A 21,333-nucleotide genomic window follows, 5' to 3' on the forward strand; every position below is an offset into this window, starting at 1 on the left:
TGTGTGTGTGTGTGTGTGTGTGTGTGTGTGTGTGTGTGTGTGTGTGTTACATTTGTTCATGTGCCCATGAATGCCAGGGAAGAACACTGAATCTCCTAAAGTTACAGACAGTTGTGATCTGACTTGTGTGCTAGAAACAAAACCTTGGTCTTCTATACGAGCAGTACAGAAGAGCTCTTAGCAGCTGAGCCGTCTGTACCCCTAAGAACACTTTCTTAATTCATGATGACATAGAGATCTTTGTGCTCACTTCATTCACCCATTTAGCTCATTCTCTACAATGCCTCTCCAGAATCTCCGACCACTGAACAACTATTCCACTTGTTCGGACTTTACTCTTGTTTGCAGTAGCAAGAGACTAATACATAATCATAATCAATTTCTTTCCTATACTGTCATGTCACTAAATAAAGGACTCAGACAATATTGCAAAGCCTACATAAGAGAGCAAGATAATTTTAAGAAAAGATTTTGAAGAAAAGAGAAATTAGGAGAGAGGAAATAAGGTTACAGAAATAAAGGTGATATGAAGACACATGGAGAAGGCAGAGTCTTCTCTGAAGATACAGTGTGCAGAGCTCAGAAGAAAATATTAGACAGCAAGGCTGTGGAAATAGAAGAAAACAAGCTGAGTTGATAAATCCACAGACTTATCTTCGCCATCAGTCTTTGAAAGAACTATCCAAAACATAAGTTAACAAGATGCCTAGGACGGAAAAAGATGAGTAGTTAAAATAAGTATAAATTTAGGTCAGAATCCACAGCCATAAAAGCAAAAAAAGAGGAACCAAAAGTTCTACATGTGGTTAGTATCAGAGATCTTAGCAGCATTGGCTTTGCTGCTATTCCCAGACAAAAGGGATGGAGTGGAAGATGACCGTCCACCAACAAATCTATGGCCAACAAGTGCAGGCTACGAGTACCTAAGTTTTAGTTTTCACTTTGAGCCTTTTTGTGACAAAATAAAGAAAAAGAGGTAGGTGAGGGACCAATCATACAATTTCACTCCTCTTTGTCCACCTAAATCTGTCTGTTAACTCTTAATTGAACTGTCAAATACACTCACATACATGGTGGGTAAAATCCAAATAGAGAATTAAAACAAAGTTAAGGTCTGTTCCTTGTTCGCTGTTGATTGTATATACAGAGGAGCTTGTGTAATCTAAGGCACAGATGTCCTGGATTACGAACTCTCTGTATTCTGCAGAATACAGTTTACGAGAGAACGACTCATAAGACCAACAGTGGTGACAAGGTGTTTAGGAAGAGTTCATCCTGATCAGGTATGAGGTCCCTAGCATGTGAGTCTCCACAACGAACAAGCAGCGTGTAGCCTAACATCTGTGCCGCCAACTGCAGCTACCCTGACAGCCTTGCTGTCATGGTATCTGTGACATGATCATGTGAGTACAACTGAAGAGAAACTGTAATTTAGACACAACATATCAAAGCTACTGTCTGATTATCTCTAATTGTGGCTTCCTACAATCTGGCTTTACCCAAGAGTAGAACTTATAACAGTAAGGATAAATTATTGCATAGACCTAATAATCGTCGTTAACATTCTAGGCTGACACACACTGACTGGGCTCCTACCAGTAAAATAAGGTATGGAGTTCCTTGGAAATAATTTATTACGCACAAATTGATTCATTTTTGTGACTAAACAACAAAAAGACCACAATTCTTATCTTTAATAAAAGTGGAGGACTTAACGTGAGTGGGAAACTCTGCAAGTTGTATGCATGTTGGAAGAGGGAGTCAGCAGCGTCACTGCTTCTCAGCAAATAGCACAGGGTACATTCAACAAAAGGTAGTTTCAGTATTCTTCAGTGCAGCACATTCATGACCATTTCATACTGAGGAATTTTACCTCCGTTCTTGAAAATTATCCTATTCGCAACCTTTACAATACTGTACTCAAAGGACACCTCATTTTAATGAAGGTAAGTTCTTGGTGCACCTCTAAGATAAATTTGATATTAAAAATGTAATCCCAAATAGCTAAATGAATTCACCTACTGTATAAAAGTTTTAACTGTATGCAATTATATTTGGAGAATGCCTTCCAAAATATAAAGACTGGGTTTTCAGAGAAATTGACCTTAAAACATTCTTTTTAAATTTTTATCATTATTTAAATTTTTCCTACAATATATTTTATCACATCCTTTTCCTTTCCCTAATTTCTCCAAAATCCTGCTCACTTCCGTACTTACCCAGCTCATGGTCTACCTCCTCCCAAAAAAGAACAATGAAAATCAAAACTGATTACTGACACAGCAGTAAGAAGAGGACCACTCTGAAATAGTAAGATCTGGAGTGGACAGGAACTCCACAAAGAGAGCAACAGAACCAGAAATTTGAACACAGGGGTCTGCCCAGAGACTCATGCCCCAACCAAGTACCAGGCATGGAGATAACTTAGAATCCCTGCACAGATGTAGCCCATGGCAGTTCGGTGTCCAAGTGGGTTCCATAGTAATTCGAAGAGGGACTGCCTCTGACATAAACTGATTGGCCGGGTCTTTGATCACCTTCCCTTGAGGGAGGAGCAGCCTTACCAGGCCACAGAAGATGACAATGCAGCCATTCCTGATGAGAACTGATAGACTAAGATCAGAGGGAAGGAGAGGGGGACCTCCCCTATCGGTGGACTTGGGGAGGGGCATGCGTGAAGAAGGGGGAGGGAGGATAGGATCGGGAGGGGAGGAGGAAGGGGCTTATGGGGGGATATAGAGTGAATAAAGTGTAATTAATCAAATAAAAAAAGAGGCCCACTCGTCTGCTGAAGCACATCCAGTTTGACAGGAAAGTCTTGTCCTTGGCAGTGGGGGACACTCTGCTTGGCTCTCATATCAGCAGAATGTCCAGCCTCAATAGATGTGCCTTGGCTTTGGAAAATAGGAAAAGAAGGAAAGGAAACAATGCTGGTCCTATTTGTATAGACTATGGCAAAATAAAATTTCTTGTTCTTATTTAACAGGGAGCTTAAAGTCAAGAGGATCCACAAGCAGAATCACAACCCCCAGGCATTTCTTGCCTACACTTTAGCCTCCTGACATGACACTGCTCTTCTGAATGGACAAGATCATTTCTCCCATTCTTCTATAGCTGTCTCTTATTCACAGTAGCTGTGTTATTATATTAAGAATCAAAAGTTGCAAGAAAATTAAGCCAACATGAATTAATATAAACTTCTGTACACAAAGACAGAAGACTTTGCTTGGTTGAAACAAAAACATTGGGATAAAAGGGTTAGTTATTTGTTTTGCCAGATGATCTACTGAAATTAACCCAGAAGCTTTTCTTGGATAAGTCCACACATGGGTCTGGCCACTGTATTGTAAATCATTGTGGAGGATGGAGAGGTTTCTATTTCAATCTTCTAACACCTCTCTAACAACAAAAAAGGTCTATGTATATTAATGTGCATTGCTTTTGGTATTTCTAAAAACATTGTTGTACTGAGACTCTCTAGAACGTGAATTTGTTACCTCTGATGTGATATCTTCCTTATTACTTATCAGTGAATTCTGCAAAAAAAACAAGTCAAACAAATTATAATTCCCAGTTACATCCAAGATTCACTGCTAAAGAAGAGTACAATTTTCCTACTGCCACACAGCCCAGCACAGGAAAAGGAAGACAGCAAGAGACCTACCCATAGCCATGACACACTAGTGATCTGTAGTCACCTAGATGCCTGCTTGCCACCCCATGCAGCACAGACAAACGGTGTCACCCAGAGGCCCACCAGCCTATGGACTGCATGTAGCAAGAGACATTACAATGTGCAAGTATGCAGATGACAGATGCGAGAAAAAGAGAAGCAGAACAGTTTTCAGCATTGTGAAGAGAGATGGAACTGGAGACTCAGGTGGAGAGAAGTAGGTCTGTTGTGAGTTGCCAGCCCCACCACCTGAGGCCATGGTGAAGACCCAGCCTGTGCTGCCAGTGAGGGCCATCTCTGGGTCCATAGCTATGCAGCAGCAGGGGTCAGTGTTGATGTCCATGGCTCATTATTACCACTAAAGAACATGGCGATGATGCATGGAGAAAACCTAGAACCTCTGCACAGATGTAGCCCATGGCAGCTCAGTCTCCAAGTGGGTTCCCTAGTAAGGGGTACAGGAACAGTCTCTGATATGAATTCAGTGGCTGGCTCTTTGATCACCTTCCTCTGGGGGGAGGTGGGAGCGGTGCAGCCTTGCCAGGCCACAGAGGAAGATGATGCAGCCAGTACTGATGAGACCTGATAGGCTAGGGTCAGAGGGTAGGGGAGGAGGACCTCCCCTATCAGTGGACTCGAGAAGGAGCATGGGAGAAGATGAGGGAGGAAGGGCAGGATTGGGAGGAAACAAGGAAGGGGCTACAGCTGGGATACAAAGTGAATAAATCATAATAATTAAAAAAAAATAAATAAATAAGTTATTAAAAGACAAAAGAACATGGTGAAGTCCCTAATTTCGGGACCACGAAGATGCCCAAGGGCTATGCAGAGCTGGTCCCACCTCTCACTCTCTGTGGCATTCTGGCCCCACTTCTCATCTGCTGCAGCATGCAGGAGAGCAGGCCCTGAACCTTGCCTGGGCAGCACAGTGGAGCTGGCTCTGGTGGTGGAGGTGCAGGTGAGCCCACATCAGAGCCTAAGTGTAAGATTGCTGACCACACCACTCATCTGCTGTGGGATGGCACAGGCACAAAGGTGATGTCCTCTCCCCGTTAGAGCTGTCCCTGCCCCTCACTGGCTGCCGCACTCCGGAGAGTGGGTCCTGCACTGTACAGCACAATGGAGTTGGTTCTGGAAGCATGGGTAAGTTGGCCCCTGGGGGCATGAGAACAGTGCCCTGCTGACCTGCCTCCTGAAGATGGCAGCACTGAGTGGTTCAGCCAGCACAGTGCTTGAGATCTCGCCCGGGTGCTGTGGATAAGAGAGAGCTGGCAGGCTGACCAGCTCAGCTACCACCCACACCCAAAATCTACATCATCTGTGAACTTCCAGGGCATATCAAAGGGCCAGTCCTGCTAATCCAAAGCTGCAAGCTCTTCCTGACACAGGGCAACGACAGCATAAGTAGAAGGAATCGGTGAGAATTTAGTATTGGTGGTATCACAGAAGCCAGAGGCCTCCAGCCAGACCAACGACTCACTGCAGTGAGCATCTGCAGTGAAGATGTGTGGATGGAGGGACACACTGTGACACACTGACACACTGCAGCGTCCAGGGCGAGAGGCTCTCTATGCTTGGTTTTGTTTTGTTTATTTTTGTTTGTTTGTTTGTATTGTCAGCGGGATGTTGCAAGGGCAGAGAGTGGATATAAGGGGACTGGAGATGAGTAGGACTGGGTACATGACGTGAGACTAGGAATTAATAAAAAGTTAGAGGAAAAAAGCGTATGATCACGAGAAATTCATCTCAGACTCAGGAGTTAAACATTGCAGCTGTTGGGGACTGGGTCCCACTCTGTTGGAAACTGACTATTTTTACAACTTGAAACAGTGGCCAAAGTACGGAACTACCCTTTTCACATATGGGAGACATTAATAAGTTCACTGTTTCACTTAGATTCTACTAAAATGAAACAAACTCTAATTCCAGCTATATACCCCTATTCCAATGATCTGAAAAGCCATGTTAGGCTATGCCCATGATATTGGCTGTGAGCATATAGAAAGAACATCTCTGCCATAGCAATGTTCCAGGGACAGCATCAACATAAGAAGATATGCAGCATAGGCAAAAGATACAATAACATTGGACAAGTCAACGTCATTGGTAACTAAAGAAGCCATAATTTTTAATCCTCAATGTTGCTGGCATCATCAGCCTCACACATATATTCTATTCTAGGTCTAGAGAATGGAGGAAGCAACTAGATTTCTAGAAGCTCTGGTTATCCATCATAACTCTGTTAAACTCAGAGTAGGATTCTCTTCGTTGTAAACTGTCATTGTTACTCAGTCAGACTTCTACAACTAAAGCGACATATAGGCTTCAGGGCTGTAAGGAACCCACGGCAGACGCATGAGTATCAACTCCTTTGAAACTCATTTAGTTCCAAGCTTTCTTTTCCTTCAGCTTTGCCTTGATGCCTGCTTCTGTTTTGTTGTTGTCTTGTATTTTTTGGGTTTGGTTTTGGTTTTTGGTGCTTTGCTTAAAATGATAATATAAATGGCCAGGCATATGAATTGATTTACTAGGAACTCAGCTACATTCAGCATTGTTTTCTGAATTATTCATAGAATCACATGCTCCTTACACTTAATTCATTCATTTATCAAGAAATATTTTTGTAGCTGAAATCATGACATTTAAAAAAAAATGAGTGGGAGTGGAAATTATTATGTTAGTAGAACCAAGCATGACTCAAAAAGACAAACGCCTGTGTGCTCTCTCCTATGCAGTATTTGTGCATTAACCTTATGAAGAGGATCATGAAAGGGCAGAGAACAGATAGAGGTAAAAAGAGAGGGTAATGGAATTTATGCCATGAAACCTAAGGAGGGGACTCTCTGGGGAGAGAAAGAACACTAGACAGAGGAGGTAAAGGGTGCTGGGGAGGAATGTGAAGGAGATGCGCATATTAGAACTAAGCATCATGACACTGTGTATGGAAATGCCATCATGAAACCAGTCATTTGCCTGCAAACTTAAACATGAAAAAAATCTTATTTCTGATGTTTTGTTTATTGCTGAGGAAGCAAAAAGCAATCAAATGAAACTTTGCCTTAATGTTCCTAGTCTTTTGTCTTCATGAAGTATTTATATTTTAGTATAAAGTGAAATTAATATGAGAGGAATATTTTGACTTTAATAACATATCCCAGATATAACAAAGCAATCATCACTAAGATAGACATTTCTTATTTTTTTTAATTTCCTCTATCTTATCACTGCTTGGTCCTAAACAAAAGCCCTGTGGATATTACATTGGTTCTCAGAGAAACCTTTAAATTTTTCCTAAAATATGGAGTGAAATGATCACAAAACAGTCTACCATCTGCCCAAGCTTACATGCTAAGTGGAGATCCTAGAAATAAGAGTAATAACCATGGAAGGAAAAAACAAGCTCTGTAGTAAAGCAGAGAGAGAGCAAGCTTTAATTATTAACTAGTGTAGCAGGAGGAAAAAGACGTCAGTGCAACACAGTTCAGCTCTCAGTGCATACAGTTGAGTGGAGACTTACAGCCAAGAAGCAGAGTGGGTCACTGAGTGAGAGCTAACTCGAGTGAACCAAAAAGAAGGTGTGTTCTTCTGGCCAGCCGTCCTGGCAGAGTTCTTACTAATAGCTGGCCAAGATGGCCAGATCGCAGAGTAAGAGGCGCAGGGCTCAGCCTACAATCACGCCGAAGTCTTGGAAGTATGATCCCAGGAACTGCACCCAAATCTTGTATGCAGTGAGATGCTGGAATGCAGCTGAGGAAAACGGGGGTAAAGCTTGGAAGGTGAGGAAGAGGAGAAATCCCTCCATTGGACTCAAACTAGTGATGATTCTCCAAAATCTGATCCTCATGGGACAGCTAAGTAAACTCTGTTTCCTGTTCTGGGAGGGAAATATGTGTGTTGGCCTGCCCTGAGAAGAGGTCGCTGTTGACTGGGCTCTAACAATGGTGTCTCAGTGACAACAAAGGAAAAGTCACTAGGAGGAAGGAAAAAGGCACAGGTCAACCTGATATGGTTGGATGGTATTAAAGGGTCAGATAATGTCAGTCATTTCATTTTAGGTAATGCATCTCTATAGAATGAAAAGGCAAATTGTCTTATTATTGCCAGAAAAACTGGGGAGAATAATAATAATAATAAATGCAGTACACTATCAGTGGCGGGAGGCCTCCGTCACATTCAGGAAGGAGACAGGAGTCTAATGGCCTCTGCTCAGCATTTTGACTCTGCTTCAAAGGGATTAGGAAAATAAGAAGGTATTACCACTTTAAATAGGAAATGAAATGATGTATCAATCATGTGTTTCTTTCCCTCTTGGAACCTCACAAAATTACATAAAATGCAGCTATCAACAGAATATTCTAATGTACAGAGATGATTCCTCTACAGAGAAAGACCAGCATGTAGTTTGCAAGAGGGAGATTGTACATGAGCTTTTCTATTCGAAAAATAATAAAAGTTACATTGCATTGAAGAAAATGGGAGACAAGTAAGAGAGGTTCACCAGCTGTCCCTTTAATTTGCCTAATTTTGCTCTTACTTTCTTTTAAAAAATACATAATTTTTTTCTTCTTTCTGTACAAATTCATGTTCATATATAAATGGCCTATAGTCAGTACATCGCCTCATTAATTTCAAACATGATTTTCAAAACTATTTCCATAAAATACATGAAGTTTCTTTCCTGTTTTCTTCTGGCCGATTAACTATTTTCAGTGATCTTATTTATTCAACCCTTGTTCATATGCTTTCAATGTTTTATTAGAATGGGAAGGCAATGCACTGTTTTCCCCAAGACAACTCAGAATTAGTTTAAGAAACAAGTCATATACAGATGGGTCACCAAATACAAGTTCTTCAGAGGTTCTCTGGACTCCCATTTCCTGTTAACAATAATAATGAGGAAAAGTATCCTTTGTTTTTATTTTAAAAAAACCGTACTCAATGTGGTGCTAACATACAGAGAATGCTGGTGAAAAATTCTATACAAAATGAAAAATAGATGAAAGCTGTGAGAGTCAGAAGCAAAAATGACACGTTATATTTTAGAAGACAGTGAACCAGTCTGATCAAAGGCAAACAGTTTCTTAAACGTTCTTAGTCACTGAGTTGTACCAACTTCATATTCAGAATGTTTAGTACTGGAGTTAGTTCCCTTGCAAGGCTGAAATACTCTCACTTATAGAAATGTATAGATGGAATGCATAGGTATAGTTGGAGACAACTATACCTTATGTGTTTTAGAATCTTTACAATCTAGGAGAGCAGAGCAGTGAATGCTTCATGCTCAGAGTCTGCCCTGTCCAAGAGTTGTGATGAGGAGAAAATAGGGATAGAAAACCATCTCTGCTGCTTCAGTCATGTGTGGAGTGTGACCTAAACATACAGCCTCCTTACCCAGTACTCTGCAGTGTTACAGAGCTGTTTCACAAGCTTGTTTCTTGTTGTCATGAACACATTTAAATATCACAAAAGAATTAGGGTAACGCACAAGTTAACACCTTTGCAAATACGAACATCTGGAATGTGTGCACTGTCTTTTCTCAGCTTGCTGTAAATTGTCAAGGCAAACTTTGTGTGCATGTGCACGCACACGCACACGTGAGCCTGTGCACATGCATGTATGAGTGTGTGCTAGAGACAGAACCCAGGGCCTTGCACATGCAGAATAAGCCATATACTGATACCCAGGCCTTTTAAATTTTTGTCTTGGATAGGATGATCTGAAAGTCAGGTTGTATCCCAGGTAGAGCTGTGATACATTATCCTCCTGACCGACACTCTGGTTAGCCAGGATTGTGGTTGTTCTATCCCACAGTTGTAATAGACAGTCCTTATACAGTTCTACATCACAGTTCTTATATAGAGTTCTATACTACAGTTCTATACCGTGTTATACCACAGTTCTTTTTAACTAAATTTTTATTTTTTATATTAATTACAGTTTATTCACATGGTATCCCAGCTGTAGTATACCACAGTTCTTATATACAGTTCTGTAGCACAGTTTTTATAAACAGTTCTATATTACAGTTCTTTTTAATTTAATTATTTTTATTTTATTAATTACAGTTTATTCACTTTGTATCACCCCTGTACCTGCTTACCTCCTCCCCTTCCAATCCCACTCTCCCTCTTCCCCACCTGTGTCCCTCCCCAAGTCCACTGATAAGGGAGGTCCTCCTCCCCTTCCCTATGATCCCAGTCTATCAGGTCTCATCAGGAGTTGCTACATTGTCTTCTTCTGTGACCTGCTAAGGCTGTCCCCCCTCAGAGGGAGGTGATCAAAGAGCAGGCCAATCAGTTCCTGTCAGAGACAGTCCCTGTCTCCATTACTGTGGAGCCCACTTGGACTCTGAACTGTCATAGGCTACCTCTGTGCAGGGGTTCCAGGCCATCTCCATGAGTGTTCCTTGGCTGGAGTTTCAGTCTCAGAAAAGACCCCTGTGTCCAGACTTTTTGGATCTGTTGCTCCTGTCCTCTCCAAGTCTTACTATCTCCCACTTCTTTCATAAAATTCCCTGCACTCTGCCAAAAGTTTGGCTATGAGTCTCAGCATCTGCCTCCATACCCTGCAGGGTAGAACCTTTCAGAGGCCCTGTGTGGCAGGCTTCTGTACTGTTCCCTGTTTTTTCCCTCCTCAAATGTCCATCCTCTTTGCCTTTCTGAATGGAGATTGAGCATCTTAGCCAGTGTTCTCCATCCTGGTTAGCTTCCTTAGGTGTACATATTTTAGTAGGTTTATCCTATGTTATATGTCTAGTATCCACTTATGAGTGTGTATATACCATGTGTGTCTTTCTGCTTCTGGGATCCCTCACTCAGGATGATCTTTTCCAGTTTCCACCATTTACCTGAAATTTTCATGATTTCCTTTTTTTATGGCTGAGTAATATTCATTGTGTATATGTACCACAATTTTTTTATCCATTCCTCAACTGAGGGGCATCTGGGCTATTTCCAGGTTCTGGCTATTACAAATAAAGCTGCTACAAACATGGTTGAGCAGATGTCCTTGAAGTCTAAGTAGATCAAAGATTTCAATATAAAACCAGACACTCTACATCTGTTAGAAGAAAAGGTGGGAAAGAGCCATGAACTCATTGGCACAGAGGCAACTTCCTGAACAGAACACCAACAGCACAGGCTCTAAGAGCAACAATCAATAAATGGGACCTCATGAAACTGAAAAGATTCTGTAAAGCAAAGGACACTGTCATCAAAACAAAACGCCTGCCTACAGATTGGGAAAGAATCTTCACCAACCCTTTATCTGACAGAGGACTAATATCCAGTATATATAAAGAACTCAAGAAGTTAAACAGCAATGAATCGAGTAATCTGAGAAACACTTAAAAAAAATGTTCAGCTTCCTTAGTCATTAGGGAAATGCAAATCAAAACGATCCTGAAATTTCACCTGACACCCATCAAAATGGCTGAGATTAATAACTCAAGTGACAACACATGCTGGAAAGGCTGTGAAGAAAGGGGAACCCTCCTCCACTGCTGGTGGGAATATAAACTTGTACAACCACTTTGGAAATCAGTCTGGCACTATCTCAGTTATGAATAGAGATTCCTCAAGATCCAGCTATACCACTCTAGGCATATATCCAAAAGATGCTCAAGTATACCACAGTTCTTATAGACAATATTTTACCACAGTTCTTTTTTAATTAAATTTTTATTTTTATTTTTTACATTAATTACATTTTATTTGCTTTGTATCCCAGCTGTAGCATCCTCGCTCATTCCCTCCCAATCCCACCCTACCTCCCTCATCTCCTCCCATGCCCCTCCCTAAGTCCACTGATAAGGGAGGTCCTCCTCCCCTTCCCTCTGACCATAGCTCATCAGGACTGGCTACATTGTCCTCCTCTGTGGCCTGGCAAGGCTGCTTCTCACTCGGGGGTGGGGGGGAAGGGTCATCAAAGAGCCAGCTACTGAGTTCATAACAGTTCCTGTTCCCCTTACTAGTGAAACCACTTGGATACTGAGCTGCCATGGGCTACATCTGAGCAGGTTTCTAGGTTATATCCATGAAAGGTCTTTGGTTGGAGAATCAGTGTCAGAAAAGACCCCTGTGCCCAGATATATTTGGTCCTTGTGGAGCTCCTGTCCTCTCCAGGTCTTACTAACTCTCTCTTCTTTCATATGATTCCCTGCACTCTGCCAAAAGTTTGGTTATAAGTCTCAGCATCTGCTTTGATACACTTCTAGGTAGAGTCTTTCAAAGGCCCTCTGTGGTAGGCTTCTGTCCTGTTTCTTGTTTTTTCCTTCTTCCAATGTCCATCCCATTTGTCTTTCTAAGTGAGGATTGATCATCCTACTCAGGGACCCCCTTCTTGCTTAGCTTCTTTTTTATTTTTTTATTTTTTTAATATTAATTATAGTTTATTAACGTTATATCCCAGCTGTATCCCGCTCCCTCATTCCCTCCCAATTCCACCCTCCCTCCCTCTTCACCTACCATGCCCCTTTCCAAGTCCACTGATAAGGGAGGACCTCCTTCCCTTTCATCTGACCCTGGTTTATCAGGTATCTTCAGGACTGGCTGTAAAGTCTTCCTCTGTGGCCTAGCAGGGCTGCTCTTCCCTCAGAGGAAGGGGGAGATTCAAAGAGCCCACCATTGAGTTCCTGTCAGAAATAGTCCCTGTTCCCCTTACTAGGATACCCACTTGGATACTGGGCTACCGTGGGCTAGATTTCAGTATGTTTATCCTATCTTATAGGTCTAGTATCCATTTATAAGTACGTATATACCATATGTGTCTCTCTGCTTCTGGGATACCTTACTCAGCATGATCTTTTCAGATTCCACCATTTGCCTGTAAATTTCATGATTTCCTTGTTTTTAATTGCTGAGTACTATTCCACTGTGTAAATGTACCACAATTTGCATTCCTCTGTAGAGGGAGATCTGGGTTGTTTCCAGGTTCTGGCTATTACGAATAAAGCTGCCACAAGCATGGTTGAGCAAATGTCCTTATTGTGTACTTGAGCATTTTACCAGAGTTCTTAGAGACAGTTCTATACCACAGTTCTTATATGCAGTTCTATAGACACTTCTTAGAGACAGCTCTATACCACAGTTATTATATACAGCTCTTATCCAAGGCCAAGCTTTAAACCTTGCCTTGGGATACCATATGTGCTCAGGCACAAGTTCCACCCTCACTGGTTGAATTCTGGGTGTGCATCGCCCAGCTGGTGAGGTCACTGCTGTCATTCCCCATAGGTTCTTCTCCTTTAAGTTGCATCACTCTAATGCAAGGATGGTTTAATCATTCCAATTTGCTATAAAACCAATAGTTTAAAATATTAGATGTCTATGCTTTTCTGTCAGGATCTCAGTACTCTTGCCATGCCCTTCTCCTTGGCAATTACACTATACATTTTTGACATTATTAACAACAGGTCAAACAGCCATCATTCCTAGCACTGCAGGGAATGCCAGTTTCATTGTCTTTTACTCACTACATTTTAAAATAAGTACATGAAGATGTAGTTGAGGTACATTTCTTCCTGCTCAGTGATGATCTAGTGCAGTAAAACAGGCTTCATGTTGGCGTGTTTCTTCCGCTGGCTGGTCAGTATATTGCAGGTCCCAGATGTTTTTCGCTGAAAGGTGCTCAAGGCACTACTACTTTGCCAACAATAGAAAGCCTCTGGCTTTGGAGGATTCATTCTTCACATGTTGATCTCCTTCTCTGTGGTCTATCACCAAGATCAGCATTCTACAAAAATGATCAGACCTTGTTCAACTCTATAGCTACCATTGAGCTGTATGTACGGAATACTATTAGAACTCAAGAGCCAAGGTAAATTGGTGTGTCTCTCCCCTTTGAAAAATATAAATAATGATCACTTAAGAGTGAGAAAGAAACAGAAGTGTGGAGTTCTAATTAAAATTTGAAGAGTTTATTATCTTATAAAGATTAATAGCATGGCTGAAACTGTATTTCAAAAGGGATTGTTAATTTTCCTTAATTTAGAGTTAAATCTCAAAGTATATTTTATTCATACTCAGAAAAGGATAAATGGAAGATCAAAAAGCAATAACGCAGACCTCACCAGTGCCCAGCCCCCGAGGGAACCATTGCAACTGCATTTTTTATGCGAGCCAAACTTTCCCTTTTAGTATTCATGAAAACTTAGCAAATACCCACATCGAATCGATTTCAGGAACATATATCCTTTGCTCTCTGCCTGAACTGTGAAGCTCAAGTGTGATTATCTGACACTGGAAGGCCTTTCCATCCCATCTTTCTTAAAAGCAACTGTACTGAACAAGTAAATGGGCAGCTGCTGGAATCCCCCATCCCAGAGCTACACAGGTCTTGCTATTCATCTTCTCTCATCCACACAACACTCGTTCTATTTCAAAGTAAGCTCTGGGGCTATGGGAGAAACTTCAAGTGCAATGAACAGAAACCACTTCACTTGTTAGACAAGCGGATACTCAAGGTGCTGGAAAACAGAAAGTTAATAGAAGGTAGCATTTGCTCTCAGTAAATCACCTTTAAGTTTAACACCTTAAAAGGGCCTATCAGGCATCTTGCCTTGTGTGTCATTATGTCACTCATGAGTTTCATTATGACTCACTGACTGAGAAAGACAATGCAAGCTTGAGCAGCAGCTATTTATTTTCACTTTGTAAGACAGACAGTTAAGAGATAACTTGTTCAAAGGAAAGCAAAAGGCACTCAAATGTCATAGGCTTAAGATAAGCCAGCTGGCACAGCAAGCACTCCAGGCAGGCTACAATTTATAATTCAGTGTTGGAATATTTATCATTAGGATGTCCAACTTCCCGGAGCAAACATTTATTGTTTGCCAGTGAGAGAAGCCAAAATACTATTACATTCCGCAGAGGGGTTGCAAAAGGATAAAAGGCTAAACAACCCATCTTCTCCAAACTCTCCATTTGTCAGTAGTGGCTACAGGGAGAAGCCACTTGCCAGTGCCTGGGATAGGCCATGATTTGTAGTGTAAGAATTTAGCCAATAAGTCTAGGAATCTTGACAAGGCGTTCTTTCTTTTCATTTATTTTTTATTCTTATTTACTTTTTAAATTTGTTGATATTTCATCATCTTGTACATGTGTAAATGTGTAATCACTTTACCCCTATTACTCTCTTACCTTCTCAGTACCTACACCCAACTCCTCTTTTCCGACTATTCCTCCCCCTACTTTATGTAGCCAATGTTCAGATAGCCACAGCTGCTGAGTGTGCAATGGCCATGTCACATCCATATCCATCACACTCAGAGCACTCTAGCTCTTACAGTTTTCTCACTCATCTTCAGTGATGTTCCCTGGACCTAGAAGTAGATGCTAGAGATGTCCTGTTTAGGGCTTAACACTCAACAGTCACTTATTCACAGCAAACAAATAATCATTTGAATAGAAAGTATTAGTCTCTATAATGCCTTCTCTAAAATAGATTCACATGCGTGTGTAATTTTCTATGATTCATGCTAGCCCAGGTTATCAGAGTCAATCTTGCCACCACTCAGCAAAGCAGAAATTAGATAGCCAACCATTGTCAGGAGACAGGATGTTCAGATGTTTACAGCACAGAATGCTGAAATACAGAGCAGGGTGAGCTTGCACAGCCAGCAAGGATTCAGACACTCCACAGTTGGAGCAAGGACCTCGTGAGTAAATGATAGAAATGTTTAACACTCTTGTCCTACTTTTGAATGTTTGCTCCAGTCTCTAACAATCCTAAAATTCAAATTTCTACTGAACTGATTAACTACAAGATTAAGAGTAAAATATCCTGCCACTCACAGTGAGAAGACGAACTGCAGGTGGAAAATAAGAAGACCAAAAGAAAACAGCATGCTACACAGTTTGGAAGTAAGATTCAGGAAACTCAACATTCACTGTTAATTTTTGCATGAAACCCTTATATTGTTTTCTTTTCTGTCTCTAGCCAGCTGTGCTTTTTAATGGGACAATTATCTGCTATTCTCGTTTATCCCAATTATTTCTTTAAAAAAAAAAAACCTTCTACAGGATTTTATAGTCAAGTTTGCTGTTTAAGAAAATTTATCTACTCTCTAGATTGCCCCATGTGGCACCCACAATGCTGTTTAGATGATGTGTAATGACATTATTCCTGATTATTAATAACAGTCATGTTAACAAGCAAAGATATAGATTCTTTATAGCTTTGTTTTGAGTAGAAACAATGGGAGCAAAACGCAAGATGAGAGAGGGAAGTTTGGTGTGGGTTAGGACACAGCAGAAGCAGTTTCCAAAGGTGGGGACGGACGGGCCCAAGGGAAGCCTGGGGTCAGTGCAGCTGTGGCTCTCAGACACCTACGCCATCAAGGAGCTTGTTAAGCGAGCACACTCTACAGAGGAATACAGGAGCTGCTGCCTCCTTTATCACTTTAAAGGAAACAGGATTTACAATGTGATGAACACTATGGGCATTGACTTTAGTCAAGAGAATTTTTTTTTTTAGATTTTTATAAGCCTTGATACAGTGGGGCTGAGCAGATAATTAACCCTCTAAACTGTCTTGTTCACCCCCAGCTAAAATTCCCATCAATCCTTACACATGTTTCCATTCGGGCTGCTTCTCTCCATCATGTCGATCCTCAGAGCATGCTCTCCCCGGCCGGCCATCTGCTTCTATTTCAAAATAACCCATGGTGGCCTGCTCCTTTTTTCCTCCTTCCTTTCCTCCTTCTGGTCCTTCTGCAACACCACAAAGCCCACAAATGTAGGCTCCGCCTACCTCTCCCCTGCCCAGCTGAGGTGCAGTCAACTTTATTTGCCAATCAGGGACAATTTGGGAGGCAAGGTTTTGCAACCTCCAAGATAATTTTTTTTTTTTAAATATAAGCCATTTACACTTCAGGCACAAGGCACTCTGGTGTGTTGGGGGAGGAGGGATGTCACATGAGCTTTTTTTTGTTCTTATTTTGTTTTGATTTTAAACTTTTAAAATTTATTTACTTATTCACTTTACATCCTGATTGCAGACGCCATCCTCCTAGTCTCCTGTTCGCACAGCACACCTTCATCCCCATCTCCCTTCTCTAAGAAGACCTAAAGAATCAACTAACCTTGGCCAGTGGGGCCTTACAGTAACTGACCCACCAATCAAAGAGCAAGCATGGACTGGTCCTGGGCTCCCTGTATGTGTGTAGCAGATGTGCATCTTGGTCTTCATGTGGATCTCCCAATAACTGGAGCAGGGGCTTCTCTGACTTTGTGTAGTTGTTGTTGTTTCGTTTTTGTTGTGTTAATGAGGTTATTTTAATAACAGAGTCCTCTGTTAGTTCACAACTTTGTGTAGTTGTCGTTGTTTCGTTTTTGTTGTGTTAATGAGGTTATTTTAATAAAAGAATTCTCTGTTAGTTCACTTGGGTCAATGAAATCAATGGGTAAAGATATTTGCTGTCTCCATTTATTTTTATTTTTATTCATTACAGTTTATTCTCTTTGTTTCCCAGCTGTAGCTCCCTCCCTCCTCTTCTCCCAATCCCACCCTCCCTCCCCCTTCTCCACCAATGCCCCTCCCCCAGTCCACTGGTAGGGGAGGTCTTCCTCCCCTTCCTTCTGAAACTAGTTTATCAGGTGTCATCAGGAGTGGCTCCATTGTCTTCCTCTGTGGACCGATAAGGCTGCACTCCCTCTCCCCCAGAGAGGGGTGATCAAAGAGCAGGCCAATCAGTTCATGTTAGAGACAGTTCCTGTTCCCATTACTATGAAACACACTTGGACACTGAACTTCCATGGGCTACATCTGTTCAGGGGTTCTAGGTTATCTCCATGAATGGTCCTTGTTTGGAAAATCAGTCTCAGAAAATACCCCTGTGCCCAGATATTTTCGTTTTGTTGCTCTCTCCTATCTTCTTCAGGTCTTACTATTTCCTACTTCTTTCGTAAGATTCCCTGTACTCTGCCCAAAGTTTGGCTATAAGCCTCAGCATCTGCTTCAATACCCTGCAGGGTAGAGCTTTTTAGTGGCCCTCTGTGGTAGGCTCCTGTCCTGTTCCCTGTTTTCTCCCTCTTTTGATGTCCATCCTCTTTGCCTTTCTGAATGAGGATTGAGCATCTTAGCTAGAGTCCTCCTTCTTGATTAGTTTCTTTATGTATACAGATATTAGTATGTCTATCCAATATTATATGTCTAATATCCACTTATGAGTAATTATATACCCTGTTGCCTTTCTGCTTCTGGGTTACCTCACTCAGGATGATCTTTTCCAGTTCCCACCATTTGTTTGCAAATTTCATGATTTCCTTGTTTTTAATTGCTGAGTAATATTCCATTGTGTAATGTACCACAATTTCTGTATCCATTCCTCAACTGAGGGGCATCTGGGTCGTTTCCCTATCAGAATGGCTAAGATCAAAAACTCAAGTGACAACACATGCTGGAGAGTATGGAGAAAGGGGAACCCTTCTCCACTGCTGGTGGGAATGTAAACTTGTACAACCACTCTGGGAATCAGACAACTAGGCACTTTCTCAGACAAATAGGAATAGTGATACCTAAAGATCCAGCTATACCACTGCTAGGCATATATCCAAAAGACGTTCAAGTATACAACAAGGGCATTTGCTCAACCATGTTTGTAGCAGCTTTATTTGTAATAACCAGAAGCTGGAAACAACCCAGATGCCCCTCAGTTGGGGAATGGCTGTCTCCAAATTTTAACATCATAATTTTGTTTTAAAATTTTATTTTGAGAATTAGTATTGAAGATATTAGATTTTCATTTGTCATCTTTGAGTATATTTGATTTTCTTGATTCTCTGTCCCTGCTCTTTCTCGTCCTTCTGTGCCTAATCTGTGTCCTTCCACTCTTTTCTTTCCTCATGTCATACGCTTTAATATCCTCTAGTCCCTCTTTTCTTCCTCATTGTCCTTCCTTACTTCATGATTTATATCCACACTTATTACCACACATATATACATTAGAAACTAGGATCCAAAAAAAAAAAAAAAAAAGAAACTAGGATCCAAATCAGTAAGAATATGTGGTATTTATCTTTCTGAGTCTGTGTCACCTTAATAAAAATACAGTAATTTCTAGATCCATCCATATTGCTGACAAATTTCACAGTTTTTATTGTTCTTTAGTTGAATAAAATTCCACTGTGTGTATGTATCACATTTTTGCTTTCCTTCATCTGTTGATGGACATCTATTTGGCATTTTCTTTTAATGGATTATTCATACCTCTGTAAAAGTGACTGTCCTGGTTTGTCTCATTATCCCCTCTTCTTTAAATGGAAAGAGAAAGACAGAGCAAAACAAAACAAAAAAAAAAAAAAAAAAACCAAAACATCAAGTTCCTGTTGTAAATAGCCCCCAACATGACTCTGGTGCGGGCATGCTTATCTGTTTCATTATTCATCACATTCTCTAGTTGAACCTACATTTTCTATTTTTAAAAGTGTCCTGGAAAAGTCAGCTTAAATCATAACTGGCCCTCAGTGCTCACCTGGAGAGAAGCAGAAAGCAGGTTCACCATCAAAATGCCCTGGGAAATAAAGGAATGGCCTACTTCTCACCAAATCTAATGGCACTTTTTTTCAATTTTCATTCTCCTTTTTTTTTTCATTTCAAACTGTTTAACACCCACTCTCTCCTGAAGTACCTTCTTGTCTTGCCCACAAACCCCAAACTTCATCTTCTAGCCTTCAAGCACAGTTCCTCACCCACTCAACGCTGCACAAGGGCCTCATTCCTTTCCCAGCCTCCACGTGGGCACTTCTCCCAAATCCAATCTTCTGTTTGCCACTCTTCTTATACCTGTAAGAAAGTCCATCCTTGATCTCATCTGTTATCTCCTCTGAGTATTTGTAAATCAAATCTTTCTCGACAGCTCATCTTTCATCTGATTCCAGGGCTTCATCTTTCTTTTTATATCACAGGTATTTCTCCAGGAAAAAGAATGGGGTTGTCATTTTCACACCCAAATGATTAGTTCTTCATGGGTTTTATTTTGTCTTCATCCTCCATAATATAGCAATGCCTGGAAATGTAGGCAAGACAGAAGGGACAGACAAGTAACACAAGTTCCATGACTACATCACTGTGTCTATTTTTAAATCAAAATTGCTAAGGGTTCATGCATCCATAGATATTCTGGTTTCTGTGAATATTCTTCATATGAGTCATATACCTCAAAATTCTGTACCTCCTCCTCTTGACCTTAAAATCAGAAGGTCAATCTAAATACATGATTTTCAGGTGGGAATCAATTAGCACAGAAGTTTCCTGGAAGAAAACATTCTAATTCAATTATAAATTAAAGTTGATTCATGATAGTACATTATAAACTTCTGCTACCCTATTCTTAGAAAGTTTCAAATGGTCCCTTGTAAATAGCTCGCTTTTTTTAATAATGGGAAGCAGAATCTCAGCAGACAGCCAATGTGTAAAAGTCTCATGAGTCGTTGCCCTGAAATCACAATTCACCAGAGTTCTACCTCTCCCATATTGACCTAAGAAAGTGTCCTAGTTTGCAAAGTATCCACAAATATTCAACTTTAACTTTTATTAAATGTGAACAAGCCAACATTTACAGAGCAGATGCTAGATGCTCAAAAATAAGTATGGTAGGACACCCATTTCTTAAGTGTTGATCCTGATGTCTGTGCTGTCGGAGCTCTGCTCAGAACGTGATCTCCTATGCCAACGCAGCCAAGGCTATTCCCCAATTTCTCTTCTATCAGGTTCAGTGACTCTTTTGTGAACAGCAAGTTGATAGTTCAGGCACTAAGATCAACAATTAATAAATGATACCTTAAGAAACTGAAAAGCTTACCTAATGTAAGGCAAAAGACACATCAGGTGGGCAAAGCAACAGCCTACAGAATGGATAAAGATTTTTAACAATGCCACATCTGATACAGGACTAATATCCAAGATATACGAAGAACTCAGGAAACTAGATATAAAAAAAAGTAATCTCTTTTTTTAAAAATGGACTATTGATGAGGGAGGGGGCTACAACTGGGATACAATGTGAATAAACTGCAATTAATAAAAAAATAACTTTTAAAAATGAGCTATTAGATCTAAACAGAATTTTCAATAGAGGAAATTCAAATGGCTGGGAAACACTTAAAAAAATAATCAAAACATCCTTACCCACCAGGGAAACGCAGATCAAAACTATTTTGAAATTTTACCTTAGACCTGCTAGAATAACTGAGGTCAATAGCAAAAGCTCTGCTGGTGAGGGTGTGGAGCAAGTGGAATACTCCTCCATTGCTGATGGGCGTGAAAACCTGTACAGCCACTGTGGAAATCAACATGACAGTTCCTCAGAAAACTGGGAGCCAGTCTACCTCGAGACCCAGCTATACCGCTCCTGGGCCTATCCCCAAGAGATACCCATAAGGACACTTTCTCAACTATGTTCATAGCAGCTATATTCATAATAGCCAGAAACCGGAAACAACCTTCATGTCTCTCAACTAAGGAATGGATAAAGAAAACATGCTACACTTACACAATAGAGTAATACTCAGCTGTTAAAGAAAAAAAAATAAATGACATCATGAAATTTGCAGACAAATGGATAGAACTAGAAAAAAAAATAATCCTGAGTGAGGTAACCAAACCCAGAAAGAGAAATACTATATGTATTTCCTTTAAGTGGACAGTAGCTGTTAAGTAA

General features: G+C 40.8%; 1 long non-coding RNA gene across 1 annotated transcript; it reads left to right on the plus strand.

The window, feature by feature from the left end:
• Positions 1-7,160: 7,160 nt before the first annotated feature.
• Positions 7,161-17,040, plus strand: LOC129670273 (uncharacterized). The gene is made up of 3 exons (XR_008719152.1): positions 7,161-7,449; positions 15,469-15,535; positions 16,672-17,040. It is a non-coding gene; the product is annotated as an uncharacterized LOC129670273 (long non-coding RNA).
• The last annotated feature ends 4,293 nt before the right edge of the window (positions 17,041-21,333 follow it).

Source organism: Psammomys obesus, unplaced genomic scaffold, assembly GCF_907164565.1.
Source record: "Psammomys obesus unplaced genomic scaffold, mPsaObe1.curated_primary_1811, whole genome shotgun sequence".
Lineage (NCBI taxonomy): Eukaryota > Metazoa > Chordata > Mammalia > Rodentia > Muridae > Psammomys > Psammomys obesus.